Consider the following 14,548-nt stretch of genomic DNA (forward strand, 5'->3'; position numbering starts at 1 on the left):
TGACTATGGCTGGAGAATATCCCTCTCAAGACACCACAAACTCCGACAGCACTGCTTGGATATTATAACTAAAACTGCTGAATTTTGGACGCGGGCTCATTTTTTTGTGAGATATATGATCACATACAGTTTTACAACATAAACGCTGCCCAGGTTGCATAATTTCTTGAAGAACGATGATGGAGAGCAGATCATTCAAAAGAAATGTGATGCATGCAAACAATGGATAATATATTAATATTTCATGGATTTAACGCTTTTGTGGACAAAAAGTACTGTTTTTTTGTTTTTGTTTTTCAATGGACACTCATGGACATTTTACCCAAGTGCAACGTAAAAGTCCCATTTGATTTTCCGTGTTGTCATGTGCAAACCTGACACAAATTTAAGTTAAATCACTGGTGCTGGAGCATATCGTAAAAAAGACGCCGTAGATGACAGTAAACCTTTATAACTTTCTAATGACATAACTTATCTTTATTAACTAATAAAGATCAGTTATATCATTAGAATATTAATATTTTAGATAGTATCTAATTTGCCTGCTAACATGGTCACGTTGAGCCAGGCGGCGTGGTTTCAGTAACCATGGCACCTCAGTTCAACTATGTCCCGCCTCTTTGCCCATTTTCAGTTATCCGGGAGTGACGTGCGGTGACGCGCAGCTAATAAGATGGCAGCGGTGTCGGTACCAGTGCCCAAGGAAGTCGACCGGAAGTTGAAGTCGGCCGCGTGCCGCCATCTTGTAGCAGAACTTTACTTGCGTTAGCATCCCATTGACTCCCATTCATTTTGGCGTCACTTTGACAGCGAATAACTTTACATCTGAGGCGTTTAAAGACTCCATTTGTCCATTATTTATTTCTAAAGATGCACGACAATGTATAAAGGGCTCCATTACCTTCTATGTTACATTATGGCCCCGTAGAAACAGTTTTTGTAAAAATAGGCTAACGATTGCGTCATAACCACTCGACTCTCTGTCGCACAGTAGAGAAATTACCGTACAGACAGGAGGAGAAGCTCGCAGGCAATAGTATGCATTAACTTAATATGGCGTACTGGCGTTACATTTTAAAATACTATACGAAATAATTAATCAGAATACTTACTGCTGCTCACTCACGCCAAAGAACTCCCCGCTCAAGCTCGCCGTCTCTGCAAGATTTAACGATGGCAGTTTGCACGCACAGCTACTAGAAGATTTACATCTGTCAGACAGGTTGCTGACGTCATCAAGCTTAGTTTGAGTCTGCGCGTCAGAAACGGAAGTGCTAAAAATCGCTAAAAATGGGCTTCACTTGTCTCAATTGAGTTCCAATGGGGTAACCCAACTGAAGATGACAGACAGAAGATATTAAGCCTCCAACCTAAACTAGATGAAATTTACAGTCGCAAGGCCCAAGGGGCATTTATTAGATCCAGAGCTATGTGGATAGAGGAGGGGGAAAGAAATTCATCGTATTTCTGTGGTCTTGAAAAAAGAAGACAAGAAAAAAACAGCATCAGATCCCTGATGGTTGATAATAAAGAAGTCACAGATGAAAAAGTAATCTCTTCAGAAATCTGGAAATTCTATAGCCAGCTCTATAGCTCTAAATTTTCTAGCATGGACTGTCAGGAATTTTTTTCATGATATAGCAGAACATATTCCAAAAATAGAAGATGGCTTCAAACAAACATGTGATAATCAAATAACAATTACAGAACTAGACGCAGTAATTGGTCGTCTCTCTCTTAACAAAGCCCCCGGATCCGATGGTCTCACAGGTGATTTTTACAGACATTTTTGGGTAGATTTGAGAGACCTGCTGCTACAAGTCTTTATTGAAATATTTGAAACTTGTATACTTCCACCAACAATGAGACATGGAGTTATCATCTCTATCCCAAAACCTGGAAAAGATCCCAGAATTATAGATAACAGAAGACCCATTACACTCAGAAATTCAGACTACAAACTCCTAACTTACATGTTTGCTTCTCGTCTTCAAAAAGGGATTTCAGATCTTATTGCAGATAGACAGTCAGGATTCTTAAAAGGAAGATCAATTCATAACAATATAACGATTAGTAATGGACATTATTGAGTATAGAAACCAAATAGAGGATGATGGTTTTCTTCTCTTTCTAGACTTCTATAAAGCATTTGACTCCGTGGAACATCCATTTATTCTCTCGGTGCTCAAACACTTTGGGTTTGGAGTTAAATTTAGAGAATGGGTTAGTGGTTTATATCGTGATATTAATAGCTGTGTCCTATTACCTAGTGGTACCACCCCAAGCTTCAAGATTAATGTGGGCATCCCTCAAGGTTGCCCTATCTCACCATACCTTTTCATCTTAGCTACAGAAATGCTAGCAATCTATATTAAAAACTGTAATGATATTAAAAAACTTAATGTACTTGGCACAGATATAATAATTAGCCAACTAGCAGATGACACAACAATTTTCTTAAAAGATAGATACCAAATTTCAACAACTATTTCCAAAATTGAAAACTTTTCGAAAGCCTCAGGTTTAACATTAAACTTAAAAAAATGTGAATTGCTTGCTGTACACGACACTCCACTGAAAAACATCTGTAATATCCCTATTAAATCAGAAATTAAATACCTGGGAATTTACCTTTCCAAGGACCAAAAACAAAGCCAATTTCTGAATATAGAAAATAAAATTAAAGAATGCAAATCAAGATTAAATAGATGGCTACAGAGGGACTTATCAATACTAGGTCGAATTTACCTAACTAAGATGGAATGTTTATCAAGATGTATTTATCCAGCCTATTCCAATGCCATTCCAAACAAATTGATTAAATCTATCAACCAAATCAATCTAAACTTCATTTGGAGAAACAGACCACATTATATGAAAAAAAGCAATATGGTTAAAGACACAAAGGAATGGTGGACTAAAAGTTATTGATTTTGACTGCCTTAATGGAACCTTAAAAATAAATTGGTTAAAATCTTGGATTACACACGGTAATTCCTTCTGGTATTGTGTTCCAAAGACCTTATTCAAGAAAATTGGAGGATTAGATTTTCTTCTTAGAGCAGATTTTAATGTTAATAAATTACCTATATCATTGTCAGAGTTTCACAAACAAAATACTCTTGTATTGGAAAATGTTATACATACATAACTTTTCACCCCATACATCTGTACTCTGGAACAACAGGTATATTTTGCACCGCAACCGATCTTTGTTCTTTGAGGCATTGGTATGGGAGAAACATATGGTCTATGACTGACTTAATGGATACCAACGGTCATTTTTTAAATTATGAACAATTTTGCATCAAACATAATTTCAAACCCTCAGAATCTGACTTTTTTAAATTACGTAAAGCACTACCCCAAGGTTTTGTTCTTCTAACAAGAAGCATTTTGGCATATTATACAATACAACCACAATTGGCTCCACTATCAATTCAAGGGATCCATGTTTTGGATAAAAAATGCTAACCACTTTATTAGAAAATGTTTTATTAATTATCTTTACCCTAATAGACAAAATAAAAATAACATCCTACAAAACTCATTTGATAAAGATTCAGTGAAGTCACTTTCCTAGCTGGCGACTCACTTTTACGCAGAACAATGTATTTAACACTCCCTATACCCCCTAACTTTCCGCAGACTCCCTTTCCTGAACTCTCCTCAGAAACTGTGATGACACTTCAAAGTAATTTTTTGTGTTGAATAATATTTAGCAATATTCCAATCAGTGTTCTAACTGTTGTTAGATTTACTGAATATACGCTCCCTTAAAGGGATAGGTCAATCAAAAATAAAAATTCTGTCATCCTTGCCTTACCTTCTAGTTGTTCCGAACCTGTATGAGTTTCTGTCTTCTGTTGAACTAAAAATATATTTTGAATGTCAGTAAACAGACAGCTGACTGTAGCCAGTGAGTTTCATAGTAGGAAAAAAAATACTATGGAAGTCACTGGTTACCGTCAACTGTCTGGTTACTGACATTCTTCAAAATATTATCATTTTTAGCTCAACAGAAGAAAGAAACTCATATAGGTTTGGAACAACTAGAGTGTAGGTCAATGATGACAGAATTATCATTTAGGTTTAACTATCCCTTGAAATTGATTGTCATGGCATTTTTTTTTTTTTTACCTTTATAAAAAGTTAATTTCCCCTAACCTTGGCTATCAATTTCATGTTAGGCTAATTAGAATAACTCACTGTAGGGCTTTTACCATTATTTTTTCCATGGCAGAGGAAATCTGCATGAGAAGTGGCATTTAGATGCATGTATATAAAATTTAATATGAATGTGCAAAACAAGCATGAAAAACACTGTTTAACAACTTTACAATAAAGATCTATAAAGCTTTTGTGGATTTTACAAATTATCTTTAATATACAATATTCTGAAAAAGTGACATTTCCCTTTTTGCAAAGTTCAAATGTTGATAAAATATATAACTTTAAAGATACATTAAACTGTGTTACAAAAACAATGCAATTTTGAAATGTCAAAAATCTGCAGAACCAGTTTTTAAGCATGACAACTGCAAATCAAAAATGTATCTTTAGTATCTTGAGTTATTCTAATTAACATGACATTGATAGCCAAGGTTAGGGGAAATTACCTTTTTAAAAAGGTAAAAAAAAAAAAAAAAAAAAAAAAAAAAATGCCATGACAATCAATTTCAAGGGATAGTTAAACCTAAATGATAATTCTGTCATCATTGACTTACACTCTAGTTGTTCCAAACCTATATGAGTTTCTTTCTTCTGTTGAGCTAAAAATGATAATATTTTGAAGAATGTCAGTAACCAGACAGTTGACGGTAACCAGTGACTTCCATAGTATTTTTTTTTCCTACTATGAAACTCACTGGCTACAGTCAGCTGTCTGTTTACTGACATTCAAAATATATTTTTAGTTCAACAGAAGACAGAAACTCATACAGGTTCGGAACAACTAGAAGGTAAGGCAAGGATGACAGAATTTTTATTTTTGATTGACCTATCCCTTTAAGGGGCATATACAGATCTGATGATTTACAGTTTACATCTTAACAACAGTTTACAGAACACTGATTGGAATATTGCTTCAGAATAAATTACAATTACAACACAAAAAATGATAAACTTTACTCGATGTAGTTAGTTATTGCATCATCACAGTATTTGAAAAGAAACGTGAGGAGAGTCAATTGCTGCGTGAGGAAAGTGAGTCGCCGGCTGCGGAAAGTGAGTCGCCGGCTGCGGCAAGTAAGTCACCGGCTGCGGAAAGTGAGTCGTTCACTGCGTGAGTCGTTCGCTGCGTGAGGAAAGTGAGTCGCCAGCTGAGGAAAGTGAGTCGTTCACTGCGCGAGGAAAGTGAGTCGCCAGCTGAGGAAAGTGAGTCGTTCGCTGCGTGAGGAAAGTGAGTCGCCAGCTGAGGAAAGTGAGTCGTTCACTGCGCGAGGAAAGTGAGTCGCCAGCTGAGGAAAGTGAGTCGTTCACTGCGTGAGGAAAGTGAGTCGCCAGCTGAGGAAAGTGAGTCGTTCACTGCGTGAGGAAAGTGAGTCGCCAGCTGAGGAAAGTGAGTCGTTCGCTGTGTGAGGAAAGTGAGTCGGCAGCTGAGGAGAGTCAGTGGTCAGCTGCGTGAGGAAAGTGAGTCGCCAGCTGAGGAAAGTGAGTCGTTCGCTGTGTGAGGAAAGTGAGTCGTTCGCTGCGTGAGGAAAGTGAGTCGGCAGCTGAGGAAAGCGAGTCGTTCACTGCGTGAGGAAAGTGAGTCGCCAGCTGAGGAAAGTGAGTCGTTCACTGCGTGAGGAAAGTGAGTCGCCAGCTGAGGAAAGTGAGTCGTTCGCTGTGTGAGGAAAGTGAGTCGGCAGCTGAGGAGAGTCAGTGGTCAGCTGCGTGAGGAAAGTGAGTCGTTCACTGCGTGAGGAAAGTGAGTCGTTCGCTGTGTGAGGAAAGTGAGTCGTTCGCTGCGTGAGGAAAGTGAGTCGGCAGCTGAGGAGAGTCAGTGGTCAGCTGCGTGAGGAAAGTGAGTCGTTCGCTGCGTGAGGAGAGTGTGTATACAGATGCACCGCCGGCCTATCAGTGGTAAACTCAGTGGCTACTGGGAATTGAATAGTGAATTCCCGCGACAAGTCGGTAGCCATATTTTTGGACCTTCCGGCCCGCCATAATATCTTGTCTGTATTCTACTTGAAGAAACTGATCTTATGCAGCCATGTTTGTTTGTAAATCTTGAAATGTTCAATAAAAAAAAAAAGTTTGCTAAAAAAGAGTTCCAATGGGGTCGCTGTGTCCATTTCTTTTACTGTCTATGGTCGGTACACGATCCGTTCCACCTGCACGATCCGTTCTATGCATGTGTAGTAGACTCTTTAGAAAAGAGCAGAAAGAGCTGGCTACCCAGAGAGCAAAGGGTGTGTGTTCACTGCAGGACAGGAGAGATCGAGACAGAGATGCACTTCCTCCTTCACTGTCAAAAATACATATCAATTAGAGATCTCTACCTCACAAAATTTTGTAACGTAATTAAGAACTTTACTACCATGAGTGAAGTAGAACAAATAAAGTTAATATTAGGAGAGGGACCGACAGCAGCACTGGCTGCGAGATACGTGTGGATGTGCCACAGCCTGAGAAACAGCAGGTGAATGTATTGTGTGTGTCGGACCTCAGTGTGTTTCCCTACCGTCCACCACAGTTAACCTCCGTACGTGTGTGTATATATATGTTTAACCACTGTGGTAACAAATGTTCAGACATGTTCTATTGTGTTACACTGTTAATTTAAGTTTAAGTTATGTTGTAATATTTGATAGCATTATAATATTTGATATTATTTTCTTCTATTATACAGATGTTTTTATTATTGTTTTATGTATGCTTTGGCAATGTTGTATTATTTACAGTCATGCCAATAAAGCAATTTTGAATTTGAGAGAGAGAGAGAATTTTTACTCTTAAATAAAACTTCCGTGTGCACACATGCTTCTTTGAAGTCATTTCCATTGTCAGTTTGAAATACTCTATAACGTTTCCCCACACGTGTTTGTAGTTCTTTCTTCATGTAAGTGCAGATAGTCTTGGCAGAAATGCATATTATGTTCCTTATTGTCTTCTGAAGGGGTTATTTTCCTCATTTAGATTATATATATATTAGCCTATATACACCCATACTAGCCTAATACAAAATTACTCAACTTAAAAGTTAACTATTAGCAGCTTTTAATAAAAAAACCGACACAAACCGTCTTTGACAATACTACTGACCTCAGACCAAAACACGGCAAGTTAAGTAAGTTAGACTTATACCAGCAATGAATCGCAAAGGAGAGTATGGAGGAAACTGATCATGTATGTTCATGTAACGACTCACAACTCCTTTATTATTTTGGATTGGCAACCACGTAAACACATCGTAATGCATAGCGTAAGGTACATCTAAAAGCATCAAAATAGACCCGCTGTTAAATGTTAAACACAATACAACTAACGTTACACAAATATGCCGCAAGTTGTGCCGCCTTGCCGTCAAGTAGTGATGTGGAATTTGACACAGAGGCTTCGAAGCTTGTATCAAAAAAATGAAACATCTCACAGTGAAGCACTGTATCGGAGCTTGATTCGTTTTGCCATAACCACGTGATCGGTGACGTCCGAAGCTTCGTTTTCGCACACAACCACGTGACTGCTTCGTATTCTGATTCACATAACGTGAACCCTTGCGCAGATGTGAAGAGTCATTTGCTTTTTAGCAAAAGAATATGCCACAATACGAATAAATATTTACATGTGTTCAGTTTGTATTTATTCCCAGTTCATACTTCATTCTATGACAATCATTTATTTTGATAATATATGCCAAAGCTTGCCTATTTTTCTCCCCAAAATTTATTCAGACTCATTTCTTCAAATTGTGTAAGTAAAATGACACGTGAAAGACTTTTTTCATGTATAATAATAATTTACATTGTTTTCGCTTTTCGTAGCACAAACTGATTTATTACTGAAACGGTCCAAAAATAGCTGGGTCGTAGGACGCAAAGGCAGTTTTTTCACCTTTTGACCACAAGATGTCATTAGTGCGCACCGTGTTGAAAAGCTTCGAGTAATGAACCTTTTTACGATACACTTGAGGGGAAAGCCTCGGTGCTTCGCAAAGCTTCATTTCGCCATCACTACCGTCAAGTGTTTCATTAGTAGGTACCATAGGGGTAGGTACGTACCGATAGTGTAGGAAAACCGTGACGTTTTCTACTACGTAATCACGCGCATGCGTGAAACGGATCGTGTACCCACAAGCGGCCTTATTTTTCAGTGCCCAAGAAAGTGGACCGAAGTTGAAGTCGGCCGCGTGCCGCCATCTTGTAGCAGAACTTCACTTGCGTTAGCATCCCATTGACTCCCATTCATTTTGGCGTCACTTTGACAGCGAATAACTTTACATCTGAGGCGTTTAAAGACTCCATTTGTCCATTATTTATTTCTAAAGATACACGACAATGTATAAAGGGCTCCATTACCTTCTATGTTACATTATGGCCCCGTAGAAACAGTTTTTGTAAAAATAGGCTAACGATTGCGTCATAACCACTCGACTCTCTGTCGCACAGTAGAGAAATTACCATACAGACAGGAGGAGAAGCTCGCAGGCAATAGTATGCATTAACTTAATATGGCGTACTGGCGTTACATTTTAAAATACTATACAAAATAATTAATCAGAATACTTACTCCTGCTCACTCACGCCAAAGAACTCCCCGCTCAAGCTCGCCGTCTCTGCAAGATTTAACGATGGCAGTTTGCACGCACAGCTACTAGAAGATTTACATCTGTCAGACAGGTTGCTGACGTCATCAAGCTTAGTATGAGTCTGCGCGTCAGAAACGGAAGTGCTAAAAATCGCTAAAAATGGGCTTCACTTGTCTCAATTGAGTTCCAATGGGGTCGCTGTGTCCATTTCTTTTACTGTCTATGTTATTTTTGCCTCAAAAATGCTCTTCAGAAATCTACGGGTGACGTCACGGACACTACATCCATATTTTTTACAGTCTATGGCTGCTAATAATATTGCAATCATTTCCCCTGTATAAACAGATAACTCATCACTGATCCTTTTCTTTATTGATAAATTAAATTCTGGAATGGTAAACACTACTCCTATCTTATTATCTAAACTCTTTGATGCATCTGTGTAGATCAGGGGCTGTATTCACAAAACATTTTATCTTACCACTAAGAGTTCTCCTAAATAGCAGTAAAAGTTCTTAGCTAAGAGTTTTCTCTTAAAACCTATTCACAAAGCTGCTGAGACCAACTTTTACTAAGGAATAGACTGAAGTCTTAAGCTAAGAGTAAGGGCGGGGTTGACCTCGTTGCTATGGAGTATACACACAGTGATTGGCTGATGGTGGAGGAGTCAGCGATTTAATCATAGAAATATTGTAGAGTGAGGTGTCATGTTTCCATATTAAAATAAAGGTTTAAAAATACAAATGTTGCCCTATTCAAATAAATGTTTTTTTAATAAAAATGTTCCCACAGTCAAAATAAAATGTTGACATATTTTTGCCATAAAGGTTTTAAAATGTAGGCTAAGTGTCACTAATTAAACTATCCAGTTAATTGTCCACCTCTTGGATGTCTGCATCTCAAGAGAATGCAGAATTCAACCGACAAATTATGTTTTATAAACAAAGTTTGGGAGAAACACATTCAAACGGTCTTTCTAATCAGCACGAGAAGAGGAAGAAATACACAGATGAGATTTTATATATATATATATATATATATATATATATATATATATTTTTTTTTTACTCTATTCAATTATTTGTAAGTGTGAACCCATGTAAACCACTGCCACAGGTAATCAGACAATATTTATTTATTTATTTGTTAAAGATTAATTTTTGGCATCTCATCATTGATTCAAATCTATAAATTAATTTTTTTTTTATTGCATTGCATTTTATTGCATTTATGAAGAAAATGTTCAGCACCTAAGGCTCTATCCTCTATTCCCTCAATGGTTTTCAGTGTCTTTGTGTGGATTAGGACTGATTGTGATTTGGTCTTAGTGACTTAGGAGTCCTCTTGACTACTCCTAACGTTTCACAGATTTAGGAGCTAGTTTTAGCGCTAAAATGCTTTGTGAAATACTCTTAGAGCAAAAATTTAGGACTCCTAAAATTAGGACTGACACGCCCATTATTTTTAAGAGTTTCTCCTAAATCGGCAATTTAGGAGCTACTTTTAGCCTTAAGATGTTTTGTGAATATGGCCCCAGAACATTAACAACACCTCATTACATTTATTACTTTCCTACATTTGTCCAATATTTTCTGGATATGCATCACCCATGTAATTCTTTCATCAAACCACAACCCTAAAAACTTTTTCAAGTTCTTGATTATATAATTTTAGTTTTACCTCACTTCCAATTTTTTTCCTTGTAAAAAACATTATCTTTGTCTTGTCAACTGAGAATTTAAAACCCCATCTATACGTAGTGGTCAGAATTATTGGCACCCTTGGTAAAATTTACTTAATATGATCAAAGATGACTGTAAAAATAAATCTGCATTGTTTATCCTTTTGATCTTTAATTCATAAAATTAGCAAAGAGCTAACCTTTCATTGAAGGAAAATAATTGAAAGTGGGGGGAAATCACATTATGAAATAAATGTTTTTCTCCAAAACATGTTGGCCACAATTATTGGCACCCTTTTATTCAAACTATTCCTGTGGAACAGGAAGTCATGGCTGGACAACTTCATGTTCATGATCACCCTGGTGTGCTAAAAAAAAATGTAAATATGAATGGGAATATACTTCAGAGATATTTTACTCATAACAAATTTGAGGGGTGCCAACAATTGGGGCGCAGCGTGTTTTGGAGAAAAACATTTATTTCATAATGTGATTTCCCCCGATTTTGATTCAGTTATGTCATAATTTTGACTTTTTAATCTCATAATTTCGACATAGTATGTAAAAATTTCGACTTAGTATGTCATGATTTCGACATTTTATCTCATAATTATGACTTTTAAAGTCATAATTTCGATTTAGTAATTCATAATTTTGACTTTTATTCTCATAATTATGACTTTTTCTTTTTTCTTATGTAGCAGAAATGGGCTTCCGTAACTATAGACTGTAACCAATCCAGTTTCTTTTCTACATCAACAAAAGACATCTTTACACTGCAAAGGTGGAACAGAAGTTGAATCTGGCATGGCATTTATGCCTATTTACACAGACTATTTAAAGCTGTTCATGTACATGTATTTACACAAAAAAATGCATAATGCAAATAAAATACAACTCATTAGAGGGTGAAGCTGCAATATCATCACAAAATCATTATTGCTCCTGATATTGTAATAGTGATCATTACTGTCAATTAAAAGAATGCTGGTGGAAAAAAGCATGTCATATTCTGGCTACAGACAAAGCAATAAGAATAGTTTATGAATTTAGTACAAAATTAAGACTTCTCAGTGGTTAGTTTAGTAGCTGGTGTCCTGCAGATTGTAGCTCAAACCAGCTCCAAAACACCCGCTTGGAAGTTTTTAGTAATCCTGGAGACTTTGATTAGCTTCAGGTGTGTTTAATTAGGGTTGGAGCTCAACTCTAGCACTGTCAGCCAACTCACAATTATAGCTTCATTATAAATAAACATTACTTTGATATTATATGTGTAGAACGGTTTATTAAAATGATATTATATGTTATATTATCAAAGATTTATTCACCACGGTAGCAAGTTCTTCTGGTCTTCTGGCAATTAGCAGCACAAAAAGCCCGTCAGGTGTCGTCATTAGATGTCAAACTAGAACACGATTATGGTGTGGGGTTGTTTTTCAGGGGTTGGGCTTGGCCCCTCAGTTCCAGTGAAATGAACACTTAATGCTTCAACATACCAAGACATTTTGGACAATTTCATGCTCCCAACTTTGTGGGAACAGTTTGGGGATGGCCCCTTCCTGTTCCAACATGACTGCGCACCAGTGCACAAAGCAAGGTCCATAAAGACATGGATGAGGAAGTTTGGTGTGGAGGAACTTGACTGGCCTGCACCTCAACCTGATAGAAAACCTTTGGGATGAATTAGAGCAGAGTCTGTGAGCCAGGCCTTCTCGCCAACATCACTGCCTGACCTCACAAATGCGCTTCTAGAAGAATGGTCAAAAATTCCCATAAACACACTCCTAAACCTGCCCAGAAGAGTTGAAGCTGTTATAGCTGCAAAGGGTGGGCCAACTCCATATTAAACCCTACAGATTAAGAATGGGATGTCATTAAAGTTAATGTGCACGTAAAGGCAGGCGTCCCAAAACTTTTGGCAATATAATGTATATGTATATATATATATATATATATATATATATATATATATATATATATATATATATATATATATATATATATATATATATATATATATGTTTCAAGTTTCCAAGTTTCAGTTAGTCAATGGCTCAGTCTATTTCAGTTGCCTCATAATAGCAATGTGCCAACAATGTGCCTGAGCACACCTCGTTTTCAGACCAGCACGCCCATGGGCGCACAAATGGCTGCAAATGCATTTGCAATTTAAACAACATCACTAGATGTGAAAATGATAACTGCGTCGGGCTGAAACTAGCAAAAAACACATTGCGCATTGCGCTGGGTGTATGATAGGGCCCAAAATCTTTGATGGGACAAAAAGTCACTTGCTCAACAGTGGGAGATAAAAAAAAATGGATGAGAGGTGTAATCAAAGGAATAATGTCTCTGAAGAAGCAATTAAAAATGGCATAACAGGCACCTCAGTGATTGAAGATAAACGACTGAAGTACACCAATAATAAGGAAAGAGTGGACAGTCTCTCAGTAATGTTACACTTTGATGAGGATATAATACCAGAGAAAGGGCCCTGAGGAACTCTCTTCCAACCCGCTGCCTAGTCAGAGGCTCTTCACATCATGTCTGCCAAGTCTCTGCCTGTTCACGTCATGCTTACCACACCAGAGTCTCTTCACAAGATAGCTGCCACGCTGAGCCCTCAGCCAAGATGGCCGCCATGCCAGAGTCTCTAAAATTGTGCAGCACAATTGTGGCCACAGCTATCCTTTATGTATGGACCACACACACATCCACGCCAGAGCCTCTCCACATCATGGCTGCCGCACCAGAGCCTCTCCACATCATGGCCGCCACGCCAAAGCCTCTCCACATCATGAATGTTATGCCAGAGTCAAGTCACGCCATGACCACTCATCTTTCCCCTAAAGATTTTTTGGGGGGGTGACTATTGGGTACCAAGCTCCAGCAGATGCGGAGCTTGGCCCACCACTGCTCCATGGTCCAAGACCGCCAATGCTCCATAGCCTGCCACTGCATCATGTCTGTCAATGCACCATGATCCAGTTCCACCACTGCTCCATGGTCCAGGCCTGCCAATGCTCCATAACAGTGGTCCACCCATGCTCTAAGGTCCAAGTCTGCCCATGCTCCACGGCCCAGGCCTGCCAATGCCATGCAGTGGTCCAGGTCCTGTTCCCTCCATCCCTCCCCCAAGACCACCTCTGCTCCACCCTCCTGAACTTTCTAGTCATGTCTAGTTTTGTTTTGTTTTTTTGTTGGGCATCAGGAGCCGCCCATAGAGGGGGGATCTGTAATGTAGTTTTGTGTTCATGTTTCATGTCTTTTATTTTGTAGTTTGATTCATGTTGCTTGTTTTTGTCTTGCTTCCCTTGCTCTCCATGTGCTCCCTTAGTCAATGTGTCATGTGCTGATTGGTTGTTTTATGGTCATGTGTTTCTGAGTTCTGTTTGTTCATTGGTTCCCTTGTTCCTTGTGTCATTTGCCCAAACTTACATTTGATAGTCATATAAAGAAAATAATAGATAAATGTAAAAAAGGAGTTAACGTTTTAAGATGTCTGTCAGGGGTAGGTTGGGGCACAAGTCTGCAATCACTAAAAATAATATACTGTGATATGATCAGATCAGTAATGGATTATGGTTGCATAATATAAAGCTCAGCAGCAGCATCCACTTGAAAAAATGTCACAGGCTTTAAGAATAAGTAGTGAAGCATTCAGAACATCCTCTATCCCAGTGATACTGGTACAAATAGAAAATGACTACTGGAGCACACTTAAGGGACACACAGAGAATCACCCAGTAAAAAATGTTGTAGAGAAATGCTGGGAACATGAAAAAGAAAAAAGAAATCAATAGCTTTGGATTGAATGTAGGAAAAGAAGCCCAGAACAATAAATAATATAAATATTAGTCCTACAGTGGCATTACCATCAACTCCTCCTTGGTTTTTACCTAAACCAGATATAGATCTGACATTGCAAAATAAGTTGAAAACAAAGGAGACCATCATATCAAAGGAGTAAAGCAGCATTTAAATCAGGAATATTACAATATTCACTGATGGATCAAAGAACCCAGACCCCAGACATACAGCAGCAGCAGTTTACATTCTTCATTTCAAATATACAATTGAAAGGAGAATTACAGATCATGTTTCAGGCAGAAATGACTGGAATTTTAATGGCACTT

The sequence above is a fragment of the Megalobrama amblycephala genome, linkage group LG9 (genome assembly GCF_018812025.1).
Source record: "Megalobrama amblycephala isolate DHTTF-2021 linkage group LG9, ASM1881202v1, whole genome shotgun sequence".
NCBI classification, from domain to species: domain Eukaryota; kingdom Metazoa; phylum Chordata; class Actinopteri; order Cypriniformes; family Xenocyprididae; genus Megalobrama; species Megalobrama amblycephala.